The following is a 13,128-nucleotide window of genomic DNA, read 5'->3' on the forward strand; positions in this document are numbered from 1 at the left end:
GGAACCTTTTGCACACATCCTAATTGACGGATTACACTCCGAGGATCGTATATAACATAACCACCGGGATACCACAGTGTCCCATGATACGTACCTACCGGAATATCCTCATCTTCAACAACTTCATCTTCTTCATCTTCCTTCTCATATGGTTAAAAAGTGACATCATCAACACCCAGTTTGTCTAACGTCTCTCTCAATCTTGCTACCAAGTGTTTTTTGTTTCTTTTCTTCGAGTCCTCGTACTCGTACCGTGCTACAGTTGGCCTTGTATCAACATAATAGACATCCTTGTCAAATACTTTGGCCAAGTTCAAAATTGGGAAATGGTCATATATCCACACCTACATCCAAAGAACCACATTCAAAAATCAAAGGAATTGAAGTGATAGAAACAATTTTTACTTGGAAACATCAAAGTAAGAATAAAGTTTGCAAACTCAGAGAACTGTTCGGCTTATATGGATCACGTATTACAAGACGAACCAAATAAATAACAAGTTCGGCTTATACTATTTTATGGTTATAAGCCGAACCATACTCTGAACTCCCAAAAGTTACCTGGAGCAAAGTGAAGTACCCTCCGATGTTTGTACTTGTCAACCTAGACGCGGTGGAAAGTTGTTCCATCAGGTAAGAGAGCGTAGCCGTTCCCCAAGCATACTTGTTACAAGTTTCAATATTCTTTACCAATTGGAGATAATTAGCATTTACCTTGTTTCCGGTTGTGTCGGGAAAGATGTCTCTACCAAGAGTATAAAGCAAGTAGGCAGTTCCGACTTGCTTCACTTTGACGGGATCCATTATTCTCTGCTTTGTGTTCTCAATCTCCTTTTTTAAGTTAGCCAGCTTGATCTTCTTATTCTTCTTATTTCTTCCATTGGGAGTGCATACGGAATCGACATTTTTAAAGGATCGATAAAACTCCAACTCAATTTTGTAATTACCCCAACCAAGACTTTCCTGGTACAAATTGTAGAGCTCATCCCAACTCATGTCATAAAAATCAGCATCCACACTTCTACCCCTTGCTTTAAGGCCTATAATCTTACTAGCCTCATCAGGAGTGATTTCCATCTCTCCAAAAGGTAATTGAAATGTGTAAGTTTATGGACAAAATTTCTCGGTAAAGGCAGAGGCTGACACACTATCATATTCCTTATGTCCATAATTGATAGCAGGCCATAAAGCACTGGATTGTACGTAAGCAATCACCTCAGGAACCTCTTCATAAAGTTTTCATTCCGCTGCCCTCTGGTGTCTCAATACTCGGACTGCACGGTTGTGATCAGGAGTCTCATAAATTCTCTTCTCCCAAGATTCGTCATAACCAATCAACACATTTCCTCCATCTTCCGTAAGACCATGAGGCAAACCATCTAATCGAGGTGTAATTACGTCATCTTCATTAGGAATGTGTAAACCAGTGATCCGTCGATCAGCATCGTCCTTCTCTTTCTCGGGTTCTGCCACCTTCTTACCTTTCTTGTCTTTCTTGGGTTTTCCTTGGGGTTGTGTTTCTAGATGAACTTCTTGATTATCATCAACTTCTTCATCTTCAGTTATTTCTTCTTCTTGTCTTTCAATTCTTACTTGTTCAGCTTCTTCTTCTAAAATGCCTCCTCTACCTCCCGCTCCCAATTTTTTCTTACCTCCTCCTCTAGGATCGGGAGTTTTAGAAGTAGAAGGTGTTACCTCCATCTTCTTCCTCTTTGTAGCTGCATTGGTCCTGACACAAGTATGAAAGTTATAATACTAATTCGAACAACAAAGGGATTTGGAATGCCAAATACTTGTAAGAAAATAAGAAAGTTCGGCTTATCCGAAATAGCACATATACGCCGAACTATGTCTTAACATTTTTCTTACCTTACACAGAGAGTGGTTCGGTGCATAAGAACCAAAGACTTATAAGCCGATTATACATATTCGACTCACAACCAAAACTATCGAATAAGACGAACCTATAATTATGAATTAAAACATATATTTGGCGCAACATGATATCATATAAATAAGCCGATCCTTTACACTTATAAAATTTATGAATTTTAACAATGACATTAGTCTCAATCCTAATACTATCGAATAAGCCGAATCTAGAGTTATGATTGAAAAATATATTCGGTGAAAATTGGTGTCATAAAAATAATCCGATCCTACACATGCAGAATTCATGAAATTCAAACAACATTAATCGGCGCAAAACTAATACTACCATATAAGCCGATCCTAAACACTGCAAAATTTCTGAAATTTAAAAACCATTTATTCGGCGCAAAAGTAATACTACCATATAAGCCGATCCTATAGACATGCAAAGTTTATAGAATTCACACAATATAAGTTCGGCTCAAAAATAATATGCCTGTTAAGCCGAGGGGTTCATATGCACTTTCAGGGTTCAGTTTTAAGAACAACTCGGCGCACATCTCAAATTAGTTTTACGCCGAACCAAACCATGTAACCGCCGCATAAACAGTTTTTTGACGAATTAAACCTATTAAAGCAATCAAAACCATCAAATACGAGATGGTTTTGTAGAACTAACCTTCTTATTCTGATTTCAGGAGTTGGTTCTTCTTCATTCTCTTATTTGGGGTTGATTTGTGATTGATTTTCAGTTTCTTCTTCACTCTCTAAATCTTCTTGTTCTTCAATAGATTGTTCAATTGATCGATTAGAACGAGTTACGTTCTTACGACGACCCATTATATAGATGAGTTTAATTTTCGATTAACTTTTCACGAATCGACGATCAAATTTCGGCGATGAATCGATGGAAAAAAAATTATGGATAAGAAGTTCGCCTGTTGCTGTGGAGAGGAAGGAGAAGGTGAATGAAACTGATTTTTGTGATTATTGATTTTAGGTTTTTGTATTAGGGTTAGGGATAGATTAGTAATTTAAAACATTTAAGGGTATATAAGTAATTGAACTACTACAGGGTACCCTTTATAAGGTCACCCAAGTTAGGACTATTGCTTTGTATGCCTAGAAAGATTTAGGTATGCCCAAAATCAGGGTTCATTAGATTGGGTAGTCATTTAAAAGTTTTACCATAAGTTATCTGGATGGAAGGGAACTTATTTACCAGAGGGTCAAAGTGACTTCACATAAATGCACGCGAGGTATATGGATGAATAAGTTTACATTTGGTCATTAAAATTCTTCATGCTAAGAGGATATGGAGGTATGGCAGTGTAAAAAACAAGTTCTTTGGAGAAGGATTTTTGATCAAAAATTTGGAGATAATTCAGAAGCTTTATATCCAAAGCAAACTAACATGTCAGCTTGTTTAAGCTTATGGTCTAGTATTCTGAAAGCAAAAGACTTTGACATGTCTGATTCTATTTTTGTTCTTGGTGATGGTAATAGTACATGGTTTTTGAGGATGTCTCGGAAACAACCTTTGAGATTGATTTTTTTTTTAGTTTGTTCTTGGTTTTTAGTTTGTTCTTAGCATGTCCACTATCATTTTTAAGGTTTTAGCATGGTTTTTGTTCTTGATGATGAGAGATTTTCTAAGGTTTTAGCATATCCACTCTCATTTTTTTAGTTTTTCCACTCTCATTTTGTAATGTGCTTCCAACTAATTAATTAATGTAAAGTCCCAGGTTTCAGTTCATAATTTGCCTCGGTTTCATCTAACTTGATACAAGATGGACGAGAGTTCCTATTTGGGTTTAGCAAAGCTTTCAAAGTTGCCATTTCTGCCACTACCAAAGGACTAAGGGTACTAGGGGTACTTTCCTCACGAAGAGACAGATTCTCAAAACTGAAGTTTCCAAAAACGGGGCTCTCAAAAGAAGAGTCTTGGAGCTCCCCGCCTTCACAAGAAGAACTACTAGGTTTTTCACTAATCAAACGACCTAGACTATTTCTTTTCCAAGCCCGTTTAAAAACTTCGGGCATACACTAGAAAAACAAAATAAAAAAGAAAAGACCTAAAAAGGAAGGGATGTTCTATGCAAAAACAATCAAGGCTGACTCAACCACAGCAAACCTACTGATTTCTAGCAAACAAAAAGCATGATGGCTCCACTTAGATTGTTTCTAGACAATCTTCTAATCCTTCGAACGGGAATTCTTTACAATTTAAGCAAACCCCTATGGAATCAATCCGAGTTAAAGTAAGTTGAATAAAGGCGAGGGAAGCTCGGTGGAGCTTTGATACCCAAGGCCTCACCGGTATTACAAGGCGGCGCAGTCACACATTCAACTTACAGAAACCGTCAAGAACTTAGAAGTATGCTTAAAAGAGTAACCAATATTTTTCGAATGACTTTCCTGTTAAGCTCGTTACCCTATCGGTCTCGTTCTAGTTAAAATTTTAGGCTTAGGTTCGCGTTTGGTGTCGTTTTCCTAAGGCGGGCAAGAAGAGAACGATGATGAAATCCGAACCCTTATCTTGTATGGCCAGTTCTTGCCCTTTACTAGGAAATTAAATCAGCCGTTTTCAAGTCCTCAACATATATGCATACGAAGGAAGAAAGTAACTCGCTGACAGGGGATTCGCGAGTGTTTCGACAAACTTACCTCCCATACCAGACGGGGGATGAACCTTTGTAGTCGACTCGGGCCACGACTCCTATGTCATGTACGAACCCGAGGGGCCGAGGTGATATCGTAATCACCGTCCTTCTCTGCAAATAATTTATATTTAAACTACCCTTCCGTAGGGTTTAAAAATAATGTCCCAAAATTTAAAGTCCAAAGTCCAAAAATATAAAGTGCAAAAGAAAAAGAAAGCCTAAAAAAATAAAAATCTACAAAAATAAGAATGTCTCTCTTTTTTTTTCTCTTTTTTTTTTTATAAAATAAAAAAAAATCTTCTTCTTTCGCTCCTTTCGCTTTGCCTTTCACTCGAAGTCTTTAAGTATTCACCAAAAGTTTTGGCAAAATTTTCTTTCGCTCCAAATTCAGAATTCTGTAAGAAAAAGACAAAAACCCAAAAACGTAAAGAAGAACAAATAAAATAAAAACCTAAAAAAAATCTAAAAACTCTAGCCTAAAGACAAGTCCGCGTCGGCGGCGCCAAAAATTGATGTGTTTTCAAAGTTGTTGTAGTAATATGATTCGTTCAAGACTTGTGAAAGCGTGTTTTTAGATTTTTTTTAATAAATAAAAATAGCGAACTAAATTAAAAAGATGTTGTGAAAATTATGGAGAGAATGGGGCTAGGATTCTACCATTGTTTGATATTAGTGATTTAATAAAACAATAATTATGCAACTCAACATTCAAATTGATTCTAATAGTATTGCCTAGACATGTAGTTTTCCAAAAGAATAGATATTAATCCAAGCATAGAATAACAAAACCCTAAAGCAAGCATATTCTATCAAGATAAAATACACCTAACTAATCAATATCATATAAACAATTTTTAGTTCAATGCAGAAATCATAATAGAGTTGTTGTAATTAATTAATAGAAATATATCACTTTTACCGAAACAACGGCTTCCTCCATAGCCCCAAGGATTGGGTTTACTCATCATGATGTTGGAAACACGCTCAAAAGTTGATTTCATTGCTCAAAGTAGGTGTACAAATGATGAAATGGAGAAAATGATGAAAATCGGGTGTTTGCAACGTTTATAATTGTTGCAAAACACTGTTACAAAGAACGATAAAAAAGAACTGTTGTTGTTGTATCTCTGCGACCCTCGTGTGGCTGTCGTTGTCACTGTTGATAAACGACTGCCTCTGGTGGTCTGTTGTTCTTCGTGTTCTTGGTGCAGCAGCAGAAACAAAGTTCTGAAAATTCTTGATTCACGCCTCCTGAGCACTCCTCTCGACCCCAAAATCTTCGTCCTCCTCCTATGTGATCCTAGGAACCTATTTATACATCATTGCGACGTTGAATCTCCCCAAATCTCTTTATTTAATCCCATTATTTCTTTTATTATCGAAAATATACTGTTTCCAAAAATCGTTTTCCTACGCGTCTGCAGCTGTATTTCTTTCCCTCTATACCTTCTTCACGCTCCAGAATATCGATCAACTCTTCCAAGCACGTGTAGTACACGTTTAAATTCCTCACAACTCGTGCAAGCTCATGTTTTTCCTCCAACTCCCTGTTTGGATTAAACCAAGTTATCCATCCAAATTTGATCGAAACAAACACCCATACCAGCTCTGTTAGGATATATCAAAACTACCCATGAAGTTTCAACGATTGAATCGCACAAAAACTCCTCCAAAATCCGATCAAAAAATCTTCCTGTGAATGGAAATGTTTTCCCGCCATTTTTATTTTTGAAATGTTGAAGATGAAGTGCCCCTATCCTTTTCTGTGGTGCTAATAGCAGATGGGTGCTGAGGAAAAATTTGGGTGTTGAGGATGAATTTGGGCTACGCATAACCTTGGGTGTCCCTTAGCCAAATATGGGGTCTGTATAGCAAATGTCCTCCAGGGGTCCAAATAACACCTTTTTGAGCAACTTTTTCCACACAAGTGTATTTCTCCAAAAACACCTACACAAACATAAAAACACCATAATAAGTACAAAATCAAGCACTAGCAATAGAGACACTGAGGACAATTCAAACACAAAAATGTGTCTATCAAATACCCCCAAACTTATTATTTGCTAGTCCTCGAGCAAATCTAATATAAAATGACTACACTTAGTACGTGCAGCAAGCCATTAAACCGCTAGTTGGCCCTAGCGGAGGAGTGTTGTCTCCGGAGGGTTTACCAGAGGTGTACCCCCAAAACCATTACTCCAGACCCTATCTATCTACGCAGAACCTTGGAAAACACTAAATAATTTCCTTGGTTGACATACAAACATTGACTACAGGAGGAAGTACCCTGATGCGAAATTCCAATTGTTGTACACGAGTTTGCACTCAGCATACTATAATTCATATATAAGTGACAGATCTCTACTCAGATAGTTTCTAGACATCATAACCGGAATCAACCAATCACATGGAAAGATTAAGAAGATGGATAAAGACATGGTTAAAAGTGAACGGTGTTTCCCATATCTGTCTGAAGGCCTCTGCCAAGGTGAACCTATCCTAATAGACTGAGATACCGGTCTGACTAATATCAACACAACTGGCATATACAAGGGGACCAGTTGTCGATAAACCTAACTCTAGGTCAACACAACTGGCATATACAAGGGCACCAGTGGTCGACTTTATTGAATTTATTCCGGTTGGTCTAATGGTCTGGTCTCATTTTTTTTTTCAATTTTTTTTTTATTTTTTTTTATTTTTGTTGTGTTGTCTCAATCACTCTATTCCACCCTAGCAAAGGTAACAACTTGAATCGTGTGCCCCACCAAATCATTTAAAAAATAAAAACAGAAGGATTAGGATTCAACGAGTTATGTCGAAACTACCATGTTTGTTTTTTAATTCAAACACCTGAGCTCTGTGCTTTTATAAATAGACTCTTTAGATTTTTCCATCTAATCAGATTGGTTCCTCAACTCCTATAACTAAGATGTTCCCATCCACTTAGATTGGTTAGTGCCAACCTTAATAAGCATAAATTTCTAGGCTCTGGAGTTTATTTGTTGCAGCTAAGAGCTAACAAAAAGTTTCTTCCCCACCCCAAAACTTAAATATAACATTGTCCTCAATGTTCTAAAGATGAAATTAAAAGCATGAACAATAAGAAACTATTACCACTTGATGGATGGAAAAAGAAATAAGGAAGGATATTACCGTAAGCATGAGTACCTCCCAGGAAATGCTAAATTTAAATTCTTTAGCTAGACATCAAATACCTCAAAAATTATTGTCACCTTCCAAAGTCATATATCAATAGTCGAAACAATTGTGGGTCCATAAGACCAAATAGATATGACACCAGTATGAGACAACTGCACTGATTCAGAAAAATGAAAAGAATGAGCACGTCCTCATCTAAGGTGTCTGTCAAGATAACTGGGTTTATCTGCGGCGAGTAATTGAACTTCATATGTGTGTCTCGATAAATAGATTCATCCGAAAAACGGGTCTCTAATACCTGGGTTACCTCCTGGACAGTATCAAGAGGATCGGGTTGCGGAGTCTGAAAAGACTCAAGTAATATCTCAGATGTACAAGGCTCGAGTCCCAAGTTAGGGATACGATACAATCACAAGAACCATCACTACCCCCAAACTTAGGGTTCACAGACAAACCTCTAACTATTTCTTGAATTTCCGGATCTTCAGAGTCCTTAAAATACTCAAGAGATTCTTCTAGTTCTCTACTACCAAACTTAGGGTCATCATTATTCTCAGAAAAACCTAAAATTATTGCCTGAATTTCTGGGTCCATATAATCATTAAAATACTCAAGAGCTTCTTCTAAAGATTGATCACATATCTGATCTAAGAGAATGGTTTCCTCAAAATCATCTAAAGAATCTACCAGTAAAGTGTCAAGCCAATTATCCTGAACCAAATCCTGAACTAAAGTGCTAATCATTTTCACTTCTTCTAAATCATTGTTCTCAGAAAATTGTCTAGTAACATTAAAGACATTTAGTTCAGTGGTCATATTACCAAATGATATGTTCATAAGCCCAGTCCTACAGTTGATGACAGCGTTAGCTGTGGCTAAAAATGGGCGACCTAAAATCACCGGGATTTGACGACTTCGGTCATGAACAGGCTGGGTGTCTAGAACAACGAAATCCACAGGATAAATAAACTTATCAACCTCAATCAGAATATCCTCTATGACACCACGAGGGACTTTGAAAGACCTATCAGCTAATTGTAGTGTCATTTTAGTCGGTTTCAACTTACCAAGACCTAGATAGGTGTATACATGATAGGGGAGTAAGTTAACACTAGCTCCTAAGTCAAGTAAAGCTTTATCGACCATGTGATTACCAATCGCACAAGATATGGTGGGGCATCCAAGATCCTTATACTTAGGGGGTGTTTGTTTCAGAAGAATGGAACTTACCTGACCAGCTAAAAAAGCTTTCTTATGGGCATTAAGCTTGCGCTTTCATGTACAAAGATCTTTAAGGAACTTGGCATAAGCAGGCATCTGCCTAATTGCTTCTAATAGCGGAATGTTGATGTTCACCTGCTTAAATGTTTCCATTATCTCGTTGAAAGTCGACTCCTTCTTTGTAGGGGCTAACAAATGTGGATATGGGGATCTAGGCACAAAGGTAGACCTATCAGGAATTTCTTGGGAATCCTTAGAGACTGTTTCAGTTTCCTCGTCTACGAGATCCTCTTGGGTAGTAGAAGGTGGAACTACAGTATGTCCATTAGGCATGGCTACCTTATCTACCGTTTTACCACTCCTAAGGGTTGTTATCGAGTTCACATGGTTTGATGATTTCTCACCAGCTAAAGATATTTGATGGACTCCCCTAGGGTTGGGTTGTCGTTGACTAGGAAACTTTCCTTTTTCTCTCAATGTCTCATTCATCTGACTAACCTGGGTTTTCAACTCGGAAATAGCCTGAGAGTTAGCTTGTATTATCTTTTTATTTTCATCTAATCCTCGTGCAACCGATTGCTGAAATTCTAAAGTGTTCCGAGTTAACAAGGCAAGAAACTCTTCTAAACTCATGATTTTCTTATCTGAAGGGATCTGAAACTGTGCCGGAGCTGAAGGATTCTTAGTATAGCCAAAACCTGGGGGAACCTGAGCATTACTAGACTGACCTTGATTCTGGCCCTTGGACAAAGAAAGGTTTGGATGGTTTCTCCAGCCAGGGTTATAGGTTTCTGAATATGGGTCAAATTTCTGTCGGTTATCAAACCTAGTGTTGTTATAAAGAGCATTGGCTTGCTCTTCAACAACATGGCCTTCCCAAAAAGGCTCATTTCTTCCACTACTGCCACTAGAATGACCTAATTCTAAGGCTTCTAACCTTTTGGCTATAGATGCTATTTTTGCATCTGACTCATAAGATCCTTCTACCCTTTTAACATTTCCTCTACTTAGAAGAATTATTTTCTGGGGTTCCCTACTATTTTCCCATTGTTGGGTCTTATCGGAGATTTCATTCAAAAATGTCATCGCTTCATCAACAGTTTTATTCTCAAACCCACCTGTGCAGAAGGACTCAACCATGGTTGTTGTTGAATAATATAAACCCTCATAGAGGATCTGAACTAACCTAACCTTCTCCAAACCATGATGAGGACATTAAGATATCAAGTCATTAAACCTTTCTAAGTACCTATATAAAGATTCTCCCTCTTGTTGGGAAAAAGTACATATTTGTGTCATAATAGACGATGTTTTATGCCTTGGGAAAAACTTATGTATAAAGGCAGAAGTAAGTTGGTCATAGGTTTCAATTGACTCAGAGTCCAAACTATACAGCCAAGATTTGGCTTTATCTTTTAAGGAAAAGGGGAATAACCTAAGTTTTAACGCATCAGCACTTAGGTTTTTAATTTTCAGAGTACTACAAACTTCCTCAAATTCCCTAACATGAAAATAGGGGCTCTCATTCTCCTTCCCTAAAAACATTGGGAGCATCTGTAAATTCCCAGGTTTCATTTCATAATTTTCCTCGGTTTCAGCTAACTTGATACAAGACGGACGAGAGTTCCTAGTTGGGTTTAGCAAATCTTTCAAAGTTGCCATTTCTGGCACTACCAAAGGACTAAGAGTACTAAGGGTACTTTCCTCACGAAGAGACAGATTCTCAAAACTGAAGTTTCCAAAAACGGGGCTCTCAAAAGAAGAGTCTTCGAGATCCCCGCCTTCACAAGAAGAACTACTAGGTTTTTTACTAATCAAACGACCTAGAGTGTTTCTTTTCCAAGCCCGTTTAAAAACTTCGGGCATACACTAGAAAAACAAAATAAAAAAGAAAAGACCTAAAAAGGAAGGGATGTTCTATGCAAACACAATCAAGGATGACTCCACCACAGCAAACCTAATGATTTCTAGCAAACAAAAAGCATGATGGCTCCACTTAGATTGTTTCTAGACAAGCTTCTAATCCTTCGAAGGGGAATTTGTTACAATTAAAGAAAACCCCTCTGGAATCAATCCGAGTTAAAGTAAGTTGAATAGAGGCGAGGGAATCTCGGTGGAGCTTTGATACCCAAGGCCTCACCGGTATTACAAGGCGGTGCAGTCACACATTCAACTTACAGAAACCGTCAAGAACTTAGAAGTATGCTTAAAAGAGTAACCAATATTTTTCGAATGACTTTCCTGTTAAGCTCGTTACCCTATCGGTCTCGTTCTATTCAAAATTTTAGGCTTAGGTCGCGTTTGGTGTCGTTTTCCTAAGGCGGGTAAGAAAAGAACGATGATGAAATCAGAACCCTTTTCTTGTATGGCCAGTCCTTGTCCTTTACTAGGAAATTAAAGCAGCCGTTGTCAAGTCCTCAACATATATGCATACGAAGGAAGACAGTAACTCTCTGACAGGGGATTCGCGAGTGTTTCGACAAACTTACCTCCCATACCAGACGGGGATGAACTTTTGTAGTCGACTCGGGCCACGACTCCTATATCATGTACGAACCCGAGGGGCCGAGGTGATATCGTAATCACCGTCCTTCTCTGCAAACAATTTATATTTAAACTACCCTTCCGTAGGGTTTAAAAATAATATCCCAAAATTTAAAGTCCAAAGTCCAAAAATATAAAGTGCAAAAGAAAAAGGAAGTCTAAAAAAATAAAAATATACAAAAATAAAAATGTCTCTTTTTTTTTTATAAAATAAAAAAAAATCTTCTTCTTTCGCTCCTTTCGCTTTGCTTTTCACTCGAAGTCTTTAAGTATTCACCAAAAGCTTTGGAAAAATTTTCTTTTGCTCCAAATTCCGAATTTTGTAAGAAAAAGACAAAAACCCAAAAACGTAAAGAAGAACAAATAAAATAAAAACCTAAAAAAATCTAAAAACTGTAGCCTAAAGACAAGTCCGCGTCGGCGGCGCCAAAAATTGATGTGTTTTCAAAGTTGTTGTAGTAATATGATTCGTTCAAGACTTGTGAAAGCGGATTTTTAGATTTTTTTTAATAAATAAAAATAGCGAACTAAATTAAAAAGATGTATTGAAAATTATGGAGAGAATGGGGCTAGGATTCCACCATTGGTTGATATTAGTGATTTAATAAAACAATAATTATGCAGCTCAACATTCAAATTGATTCTAATAGTATTTCCTACACATGTAGTTTTCCAAAAGAATAGATATTAATCCAAGCATAGAATATCAAAACCCTAAAGCAAGCATATTCTATCTAGAGAAAATACACCTAACTAATCAAAATCATATAAACAATTTTTAGTTCAATGCAAAAATCATAATAGAGTTGTTGTAATTAATTAATAGAAATATATCACTTTTACCGAAACAACGGCTTCCTCCATAGCCCCAAGGATTGGGTTTACTCATCATGATGTTGGAAACACGCTCAAAAGTTGATTTCATTGCTCAAAGTAGGTGTACAAATGATGAAATGGAGAAAATGATGAAAATCGGGTGTTTGCAACGTTTATAATTGTTGCAAAACACTGTTACAAAGAACGATAAAAAAGAACTGTTGTTGTTGTATCTATGCGACCCTCGTGTGGCTGTCGTTGTCACTGTTGATAAACGACTTCCTCTGGTGGTCTTTTGTTCTTCGTGTTCTTGGTGCAGCAGCAGAAACAGCGTTCTGAAAACTCTTGATTCACGCCTCCTGAGCTCTCCTCTCGACCCCAAACTCTCCGTCCTCCTCCTATGTGATCTTAGAAACCTATTTATACATCATTGCGACGTTGAATCTCCCAAAATCTCTTTATTTCATCCCATTATTTCTTTTATTCTCGAAAATATATTGTTTCCAAAAATCGTTTTCCTATGCGTCTGCAGCTGTATTTCTTTCCTTCTATACCTTCTTCACGCTCCAGAATATCGATCAACTCTTCCAAGCACGTGCAGTACACATTTAAATTCCTCACAACTCGTGCAAGCTCATGTTTTTCCTCCAACTCCCTGTTTGGATTAAACCAAGTTATCCAGCCAAATTTGATCGAAACAAACACCCATACCAGCTCTGTGAGGACATAGCACAACTACCCATGAATTTTCAACGATTGAATCGCACAAAAACTCCTCCAAAATCCGATCGAAAAATCTGCCTGTGAATGGAAATGTTTTCCGGCCATTTTTTTTTTGAAATGTTTAAGA

The sequence above is a fragment of the Papaver somniferum genome, unplaced genomic scaffold (genome assembly GCF_003573695.1).
Source record: "Papaver somniferum cultivar HN1 unplaced genomic scaffold, ASM357369v1 unplaced-scaffold_21, whole genome shotgun sequence".
NCBI lineage: Eukaryota > Viridiplantae > Streptophyta > Magnoliopsida > Ranunculales > Papaveraceae > Papaver > Papaver somniferum.